The following is a 6000-nucleotide window of genomic DNA, read 5'->3' as shown; positions in this document are numbered from 1 at the left end:
GCCCCAACCCAGCTACAAGTCTTTTGATCTACACTGATGAATTGCCTGCAGTCTATACAAGGGATAATGGTGGCACAAATCTTGTGGCAGGAGCCAAAATATGATTTGACCGAAGACCCATTCAATGAGATGGAAGCCATGCCCAACATTGCTTGGGTGACCAAGAACCTAAATCTAAACTGCCCAGGAACCCAGAGTAAAACAAAACACTACTACTTTACAAAACAAAAACACGTTGCAATTTGATGACTCCTAAAGATATTCTGCTATACTGATGGATTATTGCCTTAATCAGCCAATGTCAATGAAACTACCTCCTTGCACAGTTGGCAGTAAATAGAGAGATACACAACCAGACATGAAGAGTGTGAAAGAATTCGGAACTCTCAGGCCTAAAAGGGATCTACCTGTCAAATCCATCCCCTCAGAGCTCAGAGAACACTGCTAGAAGTGGCAGAAGGACTGTGGAGGCAATGGGGATGGAATGGACCAGGGAAACAAGGTCTCCTGAAGCATCATGAGTGAAACTCATGTGACTGGGGCACCATGCACAGGACCTGCTATGGCCTGCACCAGATCCTTCGCTATGATTTACAGCTTTCAGTTACTTAGTTTTATGGAACTCCTGAATATGCAAAAGAGTGGGTCTCTGATGCTTGTGCCTTTTCTTGTGCTCTTTTTCTTCCTTTTGTTTTGTCTAGTTCAGATGCTTTATCTTATGTTTTATTTTGTTATTATTTACTTTATAGATATCCTTTAGAAGCTTGTTTGTTTTTTAATGAGAGAAAGAAAAGAAAAGAAAAGAAAAGGATTAGATCTGAATGTCTGGATGCAAAGGGGTATGGGGGAAACTGGGAGAAGTCGAGGGAAGGGAAATCATAATCAATATATATTATGTGAAGAAAAATTCTATTTTAAATATTAAAAAATAAAATAACTGGGTTCAATATCAGCTAACAGCTGATTAAAACATTTCCTAGTTACATTTGCTCTTACATATTAGCAAAACAAAAAACCCAGAATTATTTACAATATTAAAATGTTTAAAATGTCTAATTTGGCCTTACTAGTATTCGATTTTTACTTAAATTGGTGTTTCAATAGCATCATTAACCAGAGATACATGTTTCCAATGAATAGTGTAAGTGAAATTATGGGTCAAATAACCAGAAAAGAAAGCACAATAAGAAAATGTACAATTTCATAATAAAACAAATTAGAGAGACTTATGATAACTTGAATATTTGAGAAAAGGAAAATTTTTAGGTGAGGAAATCAAGTACTTTTTTGGTCATATAAAAGACTGATAATTAATTGTTAGCTTCATATTTAAAGAGGCATGATTTCTGAAATCTAATATGGTTTCTCTGCCCTCTGTATATTTAATAGTAATTCTGTCACCTAAAAATTAAACTATAAAAATTATAATCAAAATAATTCAGACCTCAATAACAATCTTCTCAAAATTGATTCACTCAAGCCATAGTATGTTCTAAAACAAACAACAAAACACTCATTAGGATTGTAATAAGTTTTCTTCATATATAATTTGCCTCAAGATATCATTCAGTTTCCAGATAATTTGTCTTTAAAACTCATTAGCATTATAAACCACTCTGAAAATGAGTGAACTGGCCTTTATGTCTGTATCTGCCAACGCAGCATCTTTCCTCCCCAAAGAACTTCCAGCTTGAGTGTATTGAGTATGCAGATTTCATAGCCTCGAGATATTCATAATAATACAACTGAATCTGGTCCTCCTATGTTTCCAAATAAAAAAGACAAAACCATTGAAAAATCTTATGGGACATAGCTTCTGTATGTGTTTGAGTGTGCATACCTTTCTTAATTATATAAAAATATACATTGTACTGTCAAATATTTTATGGAAACTTTCCCTGAATTTAGCACTTTGAACTATATATTATTTTTAAGTTAATTTAAACAAATAAATGATGTTGTATTTTGTAGCAAGCATTAAGAAACTGTCAAGTGATAAAATACAGTACATACATTTTCAAAAATTTGCATGTGTGACTTTATACAAACATTTTCTCTGTGTGTGTGTGTGTATGTGAAATAAATTCTTTTGAAAAGTGTTTTTTAAATTACTTATATATTTTAAAACATGGATTATACAGTAAATTATGGGAATTTAAGGGCAATATTCTTCAGACATTTAAAGATATGACTACATCTAATATCGAGTATTTTTTAAAAGCTTCGTTCCTAAAACTATGAATATCAAAATAGGAATACTTCTAGTGTCAGTTGACTCTTCCTACAAAACCATGGGTCTAAAACTGCACTCTAAAGAGGTCTGCTAACTCATTTAAATTTCATCAGTACCCTATCAAACTCCAATAAAATTTAAAATTCTTTCTGTTACTAATTTGGGGAAAATAAGCACATTTAACTTCAGTTACTCTAATTCTATAGTAATTTTTTAAGTAAATGTTTATAACATGGCTCTTTGAACAACACAGATACAAAAATCTGAACTTTATCTTTTTATTTCTTTTTTAGTAGCGATGATAAAAATTCATATTTGGGTCATCAATGCAAAAAGTACAATGTTCACTCTAAAGAGAATAAGAAATAGTTTATTCTGGAGCCAAATACATTTCACCATGGCTCTGGAATACTGATTAAGGTCACCACAAACCATGCTTCAGTGTGGAGGCAAGTTTCTGTGATTTTTAAAATAATAGAACATAGAATAAGTTGAATGAAAATAATTTTCAAATTCGTTGGTGAGAATTTAAGGTAAGTGTTTTAAAGCGACAACGGTGTCATTTGGTACATTTTACAGAGTCCTTAGGTTTGCCTGTAGTTCTCAATCTGGCAATGTGTACATTCCAAGTGATTAACCCACTGGTCACAAATATGTGAGACTGAGGACAGAGGATGGCAATGCCTGACCATTAAAAAGGTTACATATGGTCCAAGGTGATTTGGCTCAGGACTTGCAACATTCTATCCACAATCAGGGAAATCCTAATCAGTTGATCAGCCTCCCAGATCGTTCAGTGGAAACGGTGGCTGATTTCCAGAACTTTTGTTCTCATGGCACATTTGTAATCTTTTCTTTCTAACACATGATAAAAAAGAAAATATTCATGAATCATATTCTGATGAGTGTGTCAAGAAGAGGCTTGACAACTTCATGTGATTTAAGCAGAACTTGGCAGCCTTAACACAGATTTACTATCACTGTATTGTCCCTTCGTGTGGATGCTGTTTTTATATCCTAAGAAATAGGCTTTCTTATAGACTTCAATATATACATGGCATTAACAAAAGGTTTTATCATGCATGCATTCTGTCATAAATATTACAAACAAGTTTAATGAGGATTCACATAGTTGCCAAGCTTTGGAAAGGGCAATCTTAAAACTGCATTCTGAAATTCATATCTCTGAGTACTTGCAGAAGTAGAAGCCAAATAACTATCTGTCAACATTTATGATCTGATAGTTTAAAAGTTATCCCTAGGCATATATACACATAGCTGTGTGAAAGCAAAGAATAGGAAGGATGTGGAAGGATAGGAATTGTGGTCGGTGAGATGGTGCAGTGAATAACTAAAATTGTTGCCAAGTCTCATGACTTGAGATTCAGAAATGGAACACATACTGTGGAAGACACAAGTCTTCCATAGTTTGTCTTCTGACTACACGAGCTCTGTGTGCCTGTTACCAGGTACACACATGGATACATGCCAATTAATTGAAAAAATAAAGGTAACAACAGCTTCTTCCGGTATTCTTGCATTGAAGAAACACCTCAGAGAACTGAGTTCCCAAGTGCAATATTTTCACATATCTCACATTAAACAAATAATTAATCGAATTTTAAAATACCCATCATTATCTTCTTTTTAAAAACTTTATTGCATTTTATTTTTTCAATTAATTAGCATGTGTCTATGTGTGTACCTGGTAATAGAGGACTTTCTGCTATTTCTGTTGTTATTGAAGTCTAGCTTTAGTTCATGGTGATCTGATAGAATTCATGAAATTATTTGAATCTTCTTGAATTTGTTAAGCTTGTTCTATGTCTGATAATATAGAGAATATGGTCAGTTCTAGAGAAGGTTCCATGAGGTGCTGAGAAGAAGGTGTATTGTATTTTTTAGGGTGAAATGTTCTGTATATTAAATCCATTTGGTATGTGTTTTACTGTGTTTATTTGAGTTGCTGTTTCAATAGCATGTCAACTTCTCCATTGGTGAGAGTGAGGTGTTGAAGTCTCCACTATTACTGTGTAAGGTTCTTTTTTTTAAATGAATTTTGGTGCCATTGTAATTGGTGCAGAGATGTTGTTCAGAATTGAGACTTATTCTTGTTGGAATTTTCCTTTGATGGATATGAAGTGTCCATCCTCATCTCTTTATTTTAGTTTTCATCTTTTTACACTCCAGATTTTACTCCCCTTCTGGTCCACTCTCCAACTGTGACACATCTCATACCTCCTCTCCACCCCCCTGTCTCCAAGAGGATGTCCCCACCACCACGCCTCCACCAGAGGAGGCCTCTACACTCCCTGGTGTCTCCAATCTATTGAGTGTTAGGTGGACCTTCTCTGACTGAACCCAGACCTGGCAATCCTCTGCTGTATATGTGTTGGGGGCCTCATATCAGCTAATATATGCTGCCTGATTGGTGGTCTAGTGTTTGAGAGATCTTGGGGGTCCAGGTTAATTGAGACTCCTGATCCTTCTATGGGGTTGCTCTCCTCCTCAGCTTCTTCCAGCTTTCCCCTAATTCATCCACAAGGGTCAGCAGCTTCTGTCCATTGGTTGGGTGCAAATATCTGAATCTGACTCTTTCAGCTGCTTGTTGGGTTTTTTGGAGGGCAGTATTAATAGGTCCCTTTATGTGAGTGTCCCATAATCTCAGTAATAGTGTCAGGTCTAGGGCCTCCCCTTGAGCTGGATGCCAGTTTGGGCCTGTGACTGGACTTTCTTTTCCACAGGCTCATCTCCATTTCCATCCCTGCAGTTTTTTCAGACAGGAAAAATTGTATAACAGAGTTTTGACTGTGGGATGGCAACCCCATCCCACATTTGATGCCCTCTCTTTCTGCTGGAGGTGGGCTCTCAAGTTCCTTCTCCCTACAGTAGGTCATTTCATCTAAGATTCCTCTTTGAGGTCTGAGAACATCTCACCTCCTAGGTCTCCTGGTACATTCTGGAGGCCCCCCTACCTTCTACCTTCTGAGACTGCCTGTTTCTATACTTTCTGCTGGCCCTCAGGTCTTTGGTCCTTTTTCTTCACCCACTACCAGATCATGTTTCCCTCTGTCCCCCATTTCCATAATCTTTCCTTCCCAGGTCCCTCCCTACCTCCCCACTTGTGTTTGCTTTCTTCTCCCTCCCATGTGGGACTGAGGCATCCTCACTTGGACCTTTCAACTTGTTGACCTTTTTGAGTTCTATGAACTGTATTTTCAGTATTCTATACTTTATTTTTTTGGCTAATATTCAAGTAATAGTGAGTACATACCATGCATGTTCTTTTGGATCTGAATTATCTCACTCAGGATATTTTCTAGTTCCATCCATTTACTGGCAAAAATCAGTATGGCCTTGTTCTTAATGGCTGAGGAGTATTCCATTGTGCAGATGAACAACATGTTCTGTATCCATTATTCTGTTGTAGGACATCTGGGTTTTTAATAACTTCTGGCTATCATAAAAAAAGGTGCTGAGAACCTAGTAGAACATGGGCGTCTTTGACATGGTGGGGCATCTTTTGCATATATTTCTAAGATTGTTATTGCTGGGTCTTCAGGTAGATCTATTTCCAATTTTCTGAGGAACCTCCAGACTGATTTCCAGAGTGGTTGTACCAGTTTGGATTACTACAAGCAATGGGGGAGTGTTCCTCTTTCTCTCCATCCTCACCAACAATGTTGTCACCTGAGGTTTTGATCATTGCCATTCTGCTTAGTTTAAGGTGGAATCTCAGGGACATTTTGATTTGCATTTCTCTGATT

This window comes from Arvicanthis niloticus, chromosome 4, assembly GCF_011762505.2.
Source record: "Arvicanthis niloticus isolate mArvNil1 chromosome 4, mArvNil1.pat.X, whole genome shotgun sequence".
In the NCBI taxonomy this organism is placed as follows: Eukaryota; Metazoa; Chordata; class Mammalia; order Rodentia; family Muridae; genus Arvicanthis; species Arvicanthis niloticus.
The sequence above is the reverse complement of the archived record's forward strand: the minus strand, read 5'-3'. Positions refer to the sequence as shown.